This window comes from Crinia signifera, chromosome 2 (genome assembly GCF_055691185.1).
Source record: "Crinia signifera chromosome 2, ASM5569118v1, whole genome shotgun sequence".
Taxonomy (NCBI): Eukaryota; Metazoa; Chordata; class Amphibia; order Anura; family Myobatrachidae; genus Crinia; species Crinia signifera.
Window position 1 is genome coordinate 335,772,938 of NC_139218.1, and position 15,429 is coordinate 335,788,366.

The 15,429-nt window shown below is 42.7% G+C and overlaps 1 protein-coding gene across 2 annotated transcripts in view; it reads left to right on the plus strand.

Moving 5' to 3' along the window:
* Positions 1 to 1,546: 1,546 nt before the first annotated feature.
* Positions 1,547 to 15,429, plus strand: part of VDR (vitamin D receptor) — a 170,497-nt gene continuing 156,614 nt past the window's right edge. The window contains exon 1 of one of the 2 annotated variants that reach the window (XM_083169501.1): positions 1,547 to 1,768. The gene's annotated coding sequence lies outside the window, so the exon portion shown is untranslated. Of the gene's footprint in view, positions 1,769 to 1,946; positions 2,094 to 15,429 lie in introns of those variants that run through there. The other variant, XM_083169500.1, reaches the window with a different exon arrangement.

Sequence of the window (15,429 nt, forward strand, 5' to 3'; positions counted from 1 at the left end):
TATTCGATAACTCCGATAAGATTTCAAATCTATTAAAATATAGAAAACAAATTGGGTCTGTAGTGTTCAAAAAAGATTTTTCAACTACTGTATATAGTTAGAATAAATATCAGAGCGAAAGATCCAATCCTTAATATGCTGGCAAACTGCTGCATAATTGTAAATTTCCATATTTGAAAAATTAATACCACCTTCAGATCTAGTACATTCTGTTGCAATTTAAGGCTATGCAAGGTTTCTCTTTTTTCCTAAAAGTAACATTTGAAAGCAACATTCACTTAATGTAACTAATTTTCATCCAGGTCATTCTGGCGGCCGGGGATGGCTTCAGTCAGAAAAACATTTGGTTGTGCGCCACACCTGGCTGCCACTGTTCTGTCAGTTAATGCATTTGATCGTAATGTAATTCTGACTTTTTATATAAACAAGGGGGCGCCATTTATAATTTAGGTATATCTCCCAACATGCCCCTGTCCAGGAGGGACGGAATGCTCTGTTCCTGGACTTCCCTCTTAAATTATGATTACTATTACCTGTGTTGAAACACCTTTCTTATCAATTAACCTGTAGAGAACTGAATGGCAACTATATATTCAGGGCCGGAGCACCCTAGCCGGGGGGGGGGGGGGGGGGGGGGGGGGGGCGGGGGGGGGGGGGGGGGGGCAGATGATGCGGCTGCGTCGCTCCACAGGGAGGGGATGGGTGATGCGGCACGGGCCACCGGGTCGATCCACAGTGTGGGGGGGGGGGGGGTGCCAGGTTATGCGGCGAGGGCCGCCGGGTCACTTCTTGAGGGTTGCTCACCTCTATCCTGCTCCCTCCTGCCGCCCACCAGTGACCCTAACCCACCCCGATTCTGATGCCTTTGATCTGGGAATTACTAATTTTTTCTTATTGCTCAAATAAGCAGTGATCATAAATTATAATTATTGGGCTAAATGGTAATTATCGACTCAAGTGCGGCGAGGGCCGCCGGGTCACTTCTTGAGGGTTGCTCACCTCTATCCTGCTCCCTCCTGCCGCCCACCAGTGACCCTAACCCATCCCCATTCTGATGCCTTTGATCTGGGAATTACTAATTTTTCTTATTGCTCACCTCTATCCTGCTCCCTCCTGCCGCCCACCAGTGACCCTAACCCACCCCCATTCTGATGCCTTTGATCTGGGAATTACTAATTTTTCTTATTGCTGAAATAAGCAGTGATCATAAATTATAATTATTGGGATAAATGGTAATTATCGACTCAAGTGCGGCGAGGGCCGCCGGGTCACTTCTTGAGGGTTGCTCACCTCTATCCTGCTCCCTCCTGCCGCCCACCAGTGACCCTAACCCACCCCCATTCTGATGCCTTTGATCTGGGAATTACTAATTTTTCTTATTGCTCAAATAAGCAGTGATCATAAATTATAATTATTGGGATAAATGGTAATTATCGACTCAAGTGCTCACGCTTGATGGATATGCCTCCTGGCATGGGGAGTGAAGGTATACAGAATAAGCTGAGCAAGCAGTGTACAACTCTGGGGAAGGGTGGATGAGATAGAGGACGTGAGGGGAAACTAAACAGGTAGGAGACCCCTAGGCACTCAGCAGCCCCCATAGCGGCCAGAACGGGTATTGGCCAGGCGCCGGATCTGTGTGACAGCAGCGTGCACGGTGACATGAGAGGGGGCACAGTGCCAGCCTGTACCTTGTGGCGCTGGGATGGGTAGCACACCTGCCACTGCACGTCCCTGAGGCCGGAGACACCGACCTATAACGATACAGGTAAGTCCCTCCTTAGTGGGCAGCAGATATGTAGTGAAAGGGTTAATGGTCACCCTCCCCCATCAGTGTACTGACAGTAGTACAGTCGGTAAATATGGCACTGACACAGGAAGGGCGTACCCAGGACGCAAGCAGCCGCCCCCATCTCCTCCCATGGCCGGGGCATTCCCTTCCCACCCACACCCCTTTCTTCTGTCCGCCCGGGGGAACTTGTCACGTCCCTAGCTGCTGTGTGTTTTCCCCGTGTCCCTCTGACTGGAAGCAAAGCTGCACAGCACCTCTACCCGAGAGCTACAGGCGTACTGCCCGGGGACCGAGCCACAAGGTAACGTAACCTCCAGGGTGCCTGCCTGACCTCCTGCCACAGCCTGTGCCCGGGACACAGAGTATGACACAGGCTCCTCTTACAGGACCTCTCGCTGAGTACAGTGTTTAGCTGTCACTTTGTGTCACTTTTTGTTATTCATGATTCACCCTTACACTTCACCCTTACACACTTCCTAGAAGTGTCACTTACTGTCACTGACCTGTGACCCTCACTGAAGGCTTCTTTCTAGTTGTATGTTAGTATGTATGTTAGTATATGTGTGTGTATGATTTATTATTATTACTATTATTATCGGTTATTTATATGGCGCCACAAGGGTTCCGCAGCGCCTGACAATACAGAGATGAGCAAAAGTACAAGAAAACTGCGATTGACAGTACAAATACAAAATTTGGACGAGTACATGATAAATAAAAACAAGCGGACACTGACGCTATTGTGTGTGTGTGTGTGTGTGTAGTAACAATTTTCACATTCATGTTCCATGTCTTGTATATATTAAAGTGTGCTTGCTTCACCCTTATACACATATGCATGTTTGTTCTGCTGTATTTCAGTTAAATATTCATATACACACGTCCATTCCCCCCCCTCGTTGGCACTTATTGTGTTGCTGCGGAGGACATGTGTGGTCGCTGGTATCCTTATTTGTTGTTCTTGTTTATTTACGACCATGTGGATTTACTTGTGAAACTATATTTATCAGTGCATACACTTTAAATTCAATGGATCTCATGTCTATGACTGGCTGTGACTCAACACCCTGTATAATACTAATACTATTTGGTTTCATCATTGTTTCGCCAGTTCTTGTAACTTTTGGAGTTTACCATTTTCCCCTTACATTGGTGTCCTATGCTGTGTATATTTGGTGATCTGAATTCACACTGTGCTCTTTATATATCTAAAACATATGATTTGAGTTGTGGTTTTATTTGTCCTGCTTCATTTTTTTCTTTTTAAACTAAGTATGAAAATTAGATTCAACTAATATTCCGATTTAGGAATACTGGAGTAATACGCGCTGTGATCATCTACTTATGTTTCAGCCTTGGTGGCAGTCATTCATTCATTCATTCATTCATTCATTACTCCTTATCTAGAGCTTCAAGTTGCCAGCTTAGCGTACGAGTCGGTTGGCAAGCTCACGCTGTACTCATGTAGAAATTCCCATTACACTTTAAGCTGCGTATTTTATTTAACCCATTTCACGTACTGTTTTGCCACTATGTTTGCTTCAAACAAACAAAATAATGACATTCTTTATTTACTCCAGAACAGTATCTGGTGTCTTTAGCTGGCATGATTTTAGCAGTAGCTACGTACCCTGGATAACTTTTAATAGATCCAGCAATCAGTGCATGTATTTCCATAACACCGAATGGATGTGCTGAGTACTAATCACAGTATATAAGAAGTAAGGTGATACCCGATTGATCGAGTCCTCTGAGCTCTCATATTTGTATGTGGATTAGATTATCGGTTTTGAAGGACAGAGATAAATGTTTGCTTAGGTCAAAGTGTAATGCTCCTATTTTTAACAGAATGTTTTTGTAGCGATAAAAATGTTACATTTTGACAGTATTTAGCATTAATCTATTACCGTAGCATCAACACAACACTTATTTGTCATAGGACGTATACGTATTTACCATGGGAAGCACTATTTTGAACGATTTCGAGTAACTTTTTAAATCTCTCTGGAACACCCCTTCTTGTTCTCTATCACAAGTGCAAATTTTTTTTTTTTCTCTGGCAGTAGAGCTTTTTACCATTAGGTTAGGTGCAGGATTTACTGGAAGGGGAAAAGCTCTGGTTTTCACACCCAGCACTATTCAATTATTGAACATTTTCCCCCACAAAGTAGTCAATAGCTTCCACCATACAGACTCTATGGGTTTCTCTGCGTGTTAAATAGAAGGAAAATCAATTAATGGTTAATGTTTGGGGTATACAGGACCTCATTGAATAGGTCTAAGTCATAAACAGCTGCAAGGTAAACCCAATGGCTAGTTGGACATGCCCCTTCGTTTCCATAGTTCTTTGGTTGGTTACCTACCTGGTCAATCTCATCGGTACTTGTTTCCTATCTGGGCGCCCATCGCGGGCATCGCATGTACATCGCATGCCATTATAATGACATGCGATGCGACCGACGCGATTACCGCGATTTTACATAGGGAACAATGTTAAATGTCCCAATTGACCCGATTTCACATAGGGAACAATGTTAAATGTCCCAATTGACCCGATTTCACATAGGGAACAATGTTAAATGCCCCCCCCCAATTGTTAACGCCACTCCACGATCAACGTCAACCCGAATCGTGGCGAGCGCAGCGAGCCCGCGAGGGGCGGCGGTACGCGTCCTCCGACCTTTTCATACCCCTACTATCCACTAGGGCGTGGAGTGAGAATAGAATAGTGTGGCGAGCGCAGCGAGGGGACGCGGATAACTTCACAGGTATCCACATCCCCTTGCGGGCTTCACAGGTGTCCGCGTCCCCTCGCGGGGCTCGCTGCGCTCGCCACGCTTCGGGCTCGGTGGCTCGCTGCGCTCGCCACACTATTCTATTCTCACTCCACGCCCTAGTGGATAGTAGGGGTATGAAAAGGTCGGAGGACGCGTACTGCTGCCCCTCGTGGGCACGCTTCAGGTTGACGTTGATCGTGGGGTGGCGTTAACAATTGGGGGGGGGGCATTTCACACTTCAGAGTGGGTATTTGGGGTCTGTGGGCCATTTAACATTGTTCCCTATGTAAAATCGCGGTAATCGCGTCGTGGCTTCGCATGCGATTTTTTGTCAGCATGCGACGCGACCGACGCGATTTTTTTTTACTAACGATGCCCACGATCAAAATCGTGGGCGCCCAGATAGGAAACAAGTACCATCTCATCTGTCCTGTGCGTCATGCATGACTTCACATCTTGGTGGGAATTTAAACATGCCTGCCCAGTTGAGATGTCAGTAAATGACGGACCCAGCAGCTAGTGTATGACCAACCATACACATAGCCAGATGGACGATTATATCTTCAAATATATTTGTCATTGGCTGTGCTGCACAGCCGACTTGATATTATCACACTACAAGTATTTTGATTTGTGAAGGAAAAAGGCAGCACACAAATTACCTGGCGTTATCGACCAGGAATACAACAAAATATGAAGAAAAGTGACGCCCCACTGTTGGAATAATATGCTCAAAGATAACGTCATGACAGTGGACAGATAATACGTGTTTTGATAGATCTTACATATGGTAACATCAAGTTGTTAAGATCCAAAGATGTCCTTGGTATCGTTCTGCAACTCGGGGTTATGCTTACTTGATATGTCTGTGAATGTCATTCTCAAACATATTGGGGGGTAGACATGCCAATGGGCTCACAATATATTGATGTAAAATCGGCAAATCTAATTCAGTTGTACTTCCCCACAGCTACCACTAGGGGTGAAAACGGGGCAATTAAAAGGTTGCTCCATTTAGATACCCCCTAGCTGCATGGGTGACCTTTCAAAAATATGTGGAAAGTGTGTGGTTTAGGTGCCCAAATGGAAGTTTGGGTGCCCTAACCATGACTTTAGATGGGATTAGTCATTGTTTGAGAACAGCTAAACTCTATTTGGGTGAGTATAAAGCAATGGGTGCCCATTTCAAAAAACAATTGAATTGCTCTAATGCTGATGGACACACATTACTACTAGTGCCCAAAAACAATATCTGTGTTTATTTATTTTTTAAATCTCTTTGTATGGTTCTCTGGTATGAAGAATACAGAATTGTGTGATGATTGTAGCATAGTGTAGTGACAAACAAATGAGATGGGGGGCCTGGATGGGTGCAATCCACCATGTTATGATTTTAATTCTACAATACAGGAATACATACTTAGTTTCATAGTCAGTTGCCAATGTCACCTTGTTTTTGTTCAGTTCGAGTTTCTTATTTTCCTTTAAGGATTAGTAGATTTCCTTTTTTATTTAATATTTATAGTAGGGTTAATGATAGTGTTTAGACCAGTTCTTTGTGGACCTTCTCTTTTCTTGGTGCTTCCACAGTCTATTTTATTATAGGTTCTAATCTGCATGCATGTATTTATAACTTATTTTATGGCAATTTCTGACCCCTACTCAGTGTTCAATTGAATGTTGAAAAACCTGTTCCTAAAGATATTAGTCACTTCATTATTTGATATTGCCTATTGTCTTCTGCACATCATGCTCTGTTATAACTGTGTCCTTGGAAATTCACATACCACAATGCTCCCAGCACTTGAAGAGTGTATAGTTTCTAGATTTACAGTAAGAGCTACTGTTGATTCCAGTGGCTATTTTGCTAGTGTTAGAAGTTCTCTGCCTCTCACTGCTATTTGTGTACTGGTATTTCCAATTGGCTGGTGTTTTCAGCTGGGATAGTGTGAGCAAAAGACTGTACTTGTGCTTCTAAATTGTGGAGACTTTCATCATAACACAATGATAAGATACAGACTTCTACCCTCTATTTCAGGCAAACCTCATTTTCTCTGGTAATCATTATTTTAAATATTGGGTACTTGTTTCCTAGCACGGCCACACCGATTTGCATCGGGGTGGTCGTGTCGGAAAAATCGCGTCGGTGGCATCGCATACAACCAAATCGCATGCGATGCTATCGACTCGATTTTTACATTCTATCAAATGTGAATAGGGTCCCTGGGACCCTATTTTACATTGGATTCAAATATTACCCAGACCCCCAATTTTACACCCTCAATGCCGCCACCCCACGATTGACGCCAACCCGAAGCGTGGCGAGCGCAGCGAGCCCGCGAGGGGCGGGGTGCGCGTCCTCCGACCTTTTCATACCCCTACTATCCACATTGGGGTGGAGTTAAGAATATAAATTGTGGCGAGCGCAGCGAGCCACCGAGCCCGAATCGTGACGAGCGGACGCGTATAACTTCACAGGTATACGCGTCCCCTCGCTGCGCTCGCCACGCTTCGGGCTCGGTGGCTTGCTGCGCTCTCCACACTTTATATTCTCAACTCCACGCCGATGTGGATAGTAGGGGTATGAAAAGGTCGTAGGATGCGCACCGCCGCCCCTCGCAGGCTCACTGCGCTCGCCACGCTTCGGGTTGGCGTCAATCGTGGGGTGACGACGGGGCCATATACAATGTGAAATGGGTCAAATTGGCCCATTTCACATTGTTTCCTATGTGAGATGGACTTAATCAAGTCCATCTCATCTTGTGCCATTATAATGTCACAAGACCGACGCGATGCTCCCGATTTCAATGTTAAAAAATATTTTAACATTGAAGCCTATGGCAAAATCGCGGGCATCGCGTCGGTCGCATCGGGGGCTATGTTAATGGCCGCGACCGACGCGATGCCCCCGATTTTGCCTTTGATGGTAAAATAAACCTGATTTCAAAGGAAATCGTGTCCATCGCGGGCATCCTATACCTTAACTTTAAGGTACACGATGCCCGCGATTGTGGCCGTTCTAGGAAACAAGTACCAAATATTGTTTCCCCAGAATATTGAAAAAGTGTTATTTTATATGGATCAGGTGTCCTAGTGGTGGTTTACTACCTGTAACCATAGACATTTACACAGTATAGGTGCAGTTCCTAAACCATTGCAGATTTTTGGGGAATTATGTCACTTATGTGTAAACTACAGTCGCTAAGCCAGCCGAAGCAAAAGCTTTGAAAGCTAGTCTGCTACCTTGTGATTGCCTCTGTGTTTCTGTATGTGAGAAAGAGATTTAGTTTCACTCGCTGCCAGCAGATGGCGGTGTTTCGGTTACACACGGACACTAGATTAAAGTTTGTAGAAAGTTTTCAGTGTTTCAGTTTTGTGCAAAGGTTTTGGTGTTCCTGTTTAAATAGTATATGTTCCGTTGACTCTCTTTGGTTATGCAATGGTGCAAGGCGTTGGTCATTTCAATAACCTTCCACCAATATTGTAGGTTTTTATGCAAACCCCAAATGATCCCTGGGGGGCTATCAAATTAGCCATGAATGCAGCCTGTCATCATCGGTTATCTGGGAATTTTGTTTCAGCCCTACTGCTGGTTCCAAAATAAGTTTGCTGTAACTAGACTGTTTTTGCGATGATGAAAATGTTAACTGATATAGAATCCATATTAAGTTCATGGACCTAATATGTTAACATGTGAATTTTTTTTTTTACCAGGCACAAAAAATAATTTAATTGAATAGCCCAAAGAGATAAACTCTGAAAAAGCTCATGGCTACCCCCATTTTTTTGAACCGGTAATTTTATGTGGCTAATTGAATGCCCCCATAGGCTGGTACAAAGTTGGGAGCACCTTGTATTATTATGCCTGATTTGGTTTGTCAATTGTCGCCTATAACTAATTGTTTTGAAATAATAGGGTTTAATGCTAATTAAGCCTGGTATATTGCATCTACATTAGAGATGTGTACTAGCTCAGATCTAAATTTCACTGTATAAATAAAGATATGTGGTATTTGTAGGCTAATAATAATGCAAAAGCAGCCAGTATTTACACTACATGCAAATAGATAACTAAACGCACACACACATGGTTTATCCAGCTGCAAAGTTGCTCCCTTTTTCTTATTCCTTATGCACAACATCACCTGTCTTTGATTTAGTTAATTTATTGCATTTTGTTTTAATTAACTATTACAGTAGCGTTTTGAAATACGGACATTCCTCACTTAACGACCGGGTTCTGTTCCTACGACTCGGTTGTTAAACAAATTGGTTGTTAAACAAACATGTATAAAAAATACATGATACAAGTACAGTACACTTCTAAATAAAGAAAAGTCATACTCCTCCCATCCTCCTATTTTGACATGTCACGGAGACGCTGCAAACGTGCGCAGCACGGGTCACTAAACAGTTTGGGCATGTCGTAAGTATGAATGGGTAGGCAGGACGCAAGGGTGGAGTCGTAAGTCTGAGCAGTCGCAGTGTGGTCCATAAAAGAAGGCCAGGTTGTAAGTCTGAGTGGTTGTTAAACAGGTAGGTTGTTAAGTGAGGAATGTCTGTAGTATAATTAAAGATCTACTCTAATTTTATAGACTCTAAAAATTACTGTGACAGGGCAATTCTGTTATGGGAAATGGGTGTGGTATACAGCTGTGACAGTTGGGAATACCAACTGTCATTATACCGCCTTTGGAATCCCGACCGCTGGTACTCCGACAGGGGGGCAAGTGCAGAGAAGCCCTTTGCGGGCTCTCCACGCTGCGTGCTCGTAGCCTCGCTGCGCTCGCCACAGGTTCTATTCTCACTCTATGGGGGTTGTGGACCCCTACGAGGGAGAATAGCCCCTGTCAGTTGGGATCCTGACTGTTTGGCATTTAACAGTCAGGATCCCGACTGTCGGGACATCATCCGGCACCCATGGGAAATGACTGTGAGGAGCCTGGGTTCTGTCTAGTTTTGCGGTGTAGTGTGACCACCAACATCATAACTTTTTCTTTGCACCACACACAGGGAAGCACATTGCGGGTAATTAATGTAGAGCCTTAAGGGCCCCACTTGTTTAAATGGTTATATCCTCCTTTTATTACTCTGGTCTACAAAATGATACTTTTTTTTTCCTTTTTAAAATAACTAATTTATCTCAATCTAAATGTATTTTCCGTGCTGAATTAGAATATGCGTTCAGATTTTTTTGCATCCAGCAGGATTTTATTGTGACCTGTTTTAAAGTTTTATTAAAAAAAATTACTTAGGGAATCTAATTAAAAAATGTACACCTCCATTCTAACTGACCTAAAAAGTTGTAGATTGTGATTTTTTGGGCATATTTTATGGTCCAACAATGGCCCTTATTCATATCTGATCGCAGTAAAAATTTGTTCTCAAAATGGGAAAAACCACGTGCACTGCAGGTGGGGCAGATGTAACATGTGCAGAGAGACATTTGGGTGGGGTGTGTTGAAACTGAAATCTAAATTGCAGTGTAAAAACAATGCAGCCAGTATTTACCCTGCACTGAAACAAAATAACTCACCCAAATCTAACTTTCTCTATACATGTTACATCTGCCCCACCTGCAGTGCACATGGTTTTGCCCATTATGAGAACAAATTTGTTATCTCAATAAAGGCCAATAGCAGATCTGAATAACGGATCTGAATAAGTTTTGCCTCTGAGATTTCACAGTAATTTCACCATACACATAATAGAAATCCTATATCATAAAATGTTATTGTTCCTCCTCACCTCTGTAATACTTCTTTTACACCAAAGTCCCTGGTCTTCGAAAACTGGAGTTTCCAGGGTCAGACCCAGCTTCTTACCCCATATACACAGCACTTCAACCTGGTCGGACCCTGGTCTGCGCTGTTTACACTGAACCTGGGTCAGTCCTGCTTTTCCCTATGGATGACATTAAAAATGGCAATTTAGGGTTGATAAACTGCCAGCCAACCTTCCCTCAATGATTTCAAATAAAAATGAAAAGACATGACATGTTAGCATTGAAAAATGTTGGTTTGTTTATTTTGTTAAAAAAAAAATTCAAAAAGTTTTATTCAGTGCACAAGCACACATAACAGTATAAAAACAAAAATGTAGTCATTGGAGTTGGAGTCACATCTTGCACCCTCCTCCTTTAAGCTCTAAAGGTCCCGCTATGGCCTATCAGCGCTGCTTCCTAGTGCGGGATAGGGCTGTGGCAGGTCTGCCTGTGCACTGTCCGTTGGTGGCTGCATCCTTCCCGGCTGCTGTCTTTTGCCACTGCAATGCACTGTACAACACATGGCACTGACTTCCGGAAACCGCATCTCACACTTCCAATATCCTTTCAGTGCTACCTGGATGTCCCAACCCGGTTTGGGACCGTTTACACCACCAACTATCCAAGTCCTACCAGTGTTTCACCCTGGTCAGGACCTAGGTAGGATTCCTGTGTAAATGGACCCGAGTTGGCCCCTTTTACACCGCTGCTGACCCGGGTCCATGAGGCAAATACCCGTATTTTTGTGGTGGTGTAAAGGGGTATAAGGGGAATTCATGTGATTAGTGCAGCGGCAGCCACTAGATAGCTCTGTTTTCCAACAACTAATACAACAAATACTAGAGCTAACAGGCTCCTCTATGGTAATATACACCCAGGGGGATATATTGTTTGTATACTCTTGTTTGTCTCTGTATGACCAGCCATAACACTAAAATATGAAAAAAGGAAAGCCACTGTTTCAAGCACACAATGTCTAAAACTGCACTCAAGTCATTATTCAGTTTTCTTACGAAAAAAAAAATCCTATTGACAAGTGTTATTCAGGAAACAGAGGTAAAAGTCTACCAGACACTGCTGATGCTCCGCTGGGTGAAAGTCATGTGCATGCGTGGACTGGCCATCTCACATGTGCATGATGCTGGAGCACACTGGTAGCAGTGGTAGGCGCCAGCTGCAGTGAGGAGATTTCACTGGACCTCGTCGGAGATTTCTATAGCAGTAAGTAATTTTAGATACCAATGGCACATTTGTTAATGTCACTGTGATACCAAACTACTGTGCTTTTTAGACTTTCTAAATGGGGCCCTTAGTACCTGGTTGCTTTGGAAACTTCATATTTTCGTATACATCAATATCTCAACTTTCCCTCAGTCTGTTTTTGTTTTCTTTTGACTGCCCCGATGTTCCCCACCAGAATATGTTCTCTCGTATCTTTATTTCTACAAAGTTGTTCATAAACAAGATCCTTCACTTATAAAGGGCACTTCTAATAAAAATAATGATAGATGGAATACTAAAGAGAAGTATGCAATTAATAAGTGAAGACCCTCTTGGAGATTTCTGTTGCCAAGCCATTAGAGCTGATGCTTTTTGTTGGAATGACCCATTAGTCTCTAAGCCCGCAAAGATGATATTGATCAAGTGTTGCTCAGAACTGGTAAATTGGTTCTAAACATTTTTATGAACATTTAACTCTTCAAAGTTGACTACCAGCAAATAAAACTGACTGTGTTTGGACAATCCAAATAATAACCCACTAAGCTTGTGTGGACGTCTGGAACACGATTAATAAAGGCATGTCTACTCACTATTTATCTGAAAGAATCTATAAATAAACCCAGTGTTGAGTCACAAGGGTAGGTTCAGAATCAGTCAGAATGTCCAAGGTTCAATGCAGAAAGGAGCAATGCACAGCTATGAATAATACACACATCACAACAAGACACTCAAGCGAGCACTCAGACAGATTCTCAAGTAGAGATGCTTAGAACACCAGAGCAAACACATGAGGGGCAAATCAATTGTTGTTCTGTTAGCACCAGCATTACTGCTCACAGCCCTCCATGCTGGCAAACAGAAAGGGGCGCAAAAGTGACACGAGCTAACAAGGTGGCAGCACAAAGGATGAGAAATGCCACATATGGGTCTTGCCAAGCAATGTTCATTATGTGGTGAACATGTTAAACATGTTCATCATGCTTAGACATAAGACCACTTCATTTTTTTAAATAGTTCCTTTTATTCACATAAAATATTGCTTGCCTCCATTTTATTTATTTTTATAACAATGAAATAAGGGGGCTTCAGAGGAAACTGGACTGCCTTTAGTACATGTGGCACCTCTGTTAAAAAAAATATATATAAAAAAACTCTCTCTCTCTCTATCTATCTCTCCTATCTATCTATCTATATATCTATCTATATATATATATATATATATATATATATATATATATATATATATATATATATATATATATATATATATATATATATAGGGGGGAAAAAGACCGTCGTTATGCGCTACCTGTAGCAGCTACTCTATAAGACCTCCCTGTTAGTGAAGGTCAAGGGATGGAGATGTGTAGGTGTGTTGGATATAGAGAGCGCTATATAAGAACCTCCACCTTTTTGTGACATTCAATAGTGGATACCAAATTTGCGATTTGTAAACAGATTTTATTTAAAAAGTATAATAAAGTCAATATCGGACAGTTTTCACATAAAAATAGTAAAATTATAATTCATATGTTTCCAAATGAGTCGAGACCCAACGCGTTTCGCCGATGAACGGCTTCCTCAGGGGTAGTAGACTCGGGAATCTGAGCTTTATGTAAGATCTCAGGTGGAATTATTTTAAAACTTCTTATGACGCTTGGATGACGTCTTATGGTGTTTAAAGGTCTGTCATACAGAGATCTGTCCAGTATTTAAACGTATAGCACTGTTCAAGGGTTTTGAAAGGCACCCTTTAATGCTGATAAACCTGTCCAACAGTTTTCTGTCGGATCCTTATATGAGTTGCACTGTCCAAATTTTTTGACGGACACCAGTGGTGTGTGAATCGCTACCTCTCAGTGTCTGCTTTTCAAGCAGACACTGAGAGGTAGCGATTCACACACCACTGGTGTCCGTCAAAAAATTTGGACAGTGCAACTCATATAAGGATCCGACAGAAAACTGTTGGACAGGTTTATCAGCATTAAAGGGTGCCTTTCAAAACCCTTGAACAGTGCTATACGTTTAAATACTGGACAGATCTCTGTATGACAGACCTTTAAACACCATAAGACGTCATCCAAGCGTCATAAGAAGTTTTAAAATAATTCCACCTGAGATCTTACATAAAGCTCAGATTCCCGAGTCTACTACCCCTGAGGAAGCCGTTCATCAGCGAAACGCGTTGGGTCTCGACTCATTTGGAAACATATGAATTATAATTTTACTATTTTTATGTGAAAACTGTCCGATATTGACTTTATTATACTTTTTAAATAAAATCTGTTTACAAATCGCAAATTTGGTATCCACTATTAAATGTCACAAAAAGGTGGAGGTTCTTATATAGCGCTCTCTATATCCAACACACCTACACATATATATATATATATATATATATATGAGACACCCCCTTAGAGAAAGGATGGATCCGGCACACGGTAGTATAGGTGACAAAAAAGAGGTTTATTAAGAGTGCAAGTGACAGCTGCTGACCTGACAGCCGTTTCAACTGCTGGGTGCAGTTTTCATCCGTGTGCCGGATCCATCCTTTCTCTGAGGGGGTAAGTGTCTCTTATTGCTCTATTATGTTCCTGGCACCGGATTTTTATTGAAGCCACGAGTGCCAACCCGATACACCTACTTACATATATATATATATATATATATATATATATATTCCAAAAGAAAACAGCGGCACTCAGAGGCTCAATAACGGTGAAAGCAGGTGAGGTTTACTGGTCAACAGTTTCAGAGATTACACCCCTTCGTCAGGACCTGGTCCTGACGAAGAGGTATAATCCCCAAAACTGTTAAGCAGTAAACCTCACCTGCTTTCACCGTTATTGAGTCTGAGTGCTGCTGTTTGCATTGGGCTGACTGCCTGAACAGAGGGCAACAGAGCACAATACCCCACGGACAGGGTTATTTTTCACCAGGCTGCAGCATGAACTGAGGCCCTTATTCTAGTTCACTCTTTCTGACAAAATATTTCTTAGATGGACAAAACCATGTGAACTGCAGGTGAGGCAGGTGTAAAACCACACCCAAATCTAATGCACAAGTAATATCTCTGCACAAGTAACACCTGCCTCACCTGCAGTACACATGGTTTTGTCCATCTAAGAAATATTTTGTCACAGTGAACTAGAATAAGGGCCTTAGTTCCTGCTGGAGCCTGCTGAAAAATAGCCCTGCCCACGGAGGGGCCGAGTGCCGGGCACCAGAAATTGTGTGTGTGTGTGTGTATATATATATATATATATATATATATATATATATATATATATATATATATATATATATATATATATATATATATATATATTTCATGGAGAGAGAATAGATAAAGCGCACAGTCAGAAACAATATATAAAATATAGTAATTTTACTGATATTTTACTAATAATGAAAACTGACATACATGGGGTTTAAACAAGGGAAAATCGCCACAATACGGCGCTTGTCACCGGCACAGCGGGGTCAACCAGATCTCAGAAGCACGCAGGGTGATCAGCCCAGCGGGGTTCGTCCACCCGCTGCAGTCAGGACGGAGCCAGATATGTTTTCACAGGACCAGAGGACGCCAGCCATCTGCATCGGATAGTAGCCAAAATTCCAAGAATTGCCCTAATTTTAAAAATACTAATTGGTCGCTTATAGGGTGGCCAATTCCGGGATCGGGATCGGCGGGATCCCCTGATTTGGCCTAAAAAAGTCCAGGATTTCGGAATTAGACTGCGCATGCGCAATCTAATGCCGGCCAGCGTCTGAGCTCTCGCTCAGACGCTGCCCGGCTGTTCCCGAATCCCGACCCCGGCGTGCGGCCTGCGTAGCGTGACGGTAGAGGTCACGCTGCGCAGGCCACACCGTCA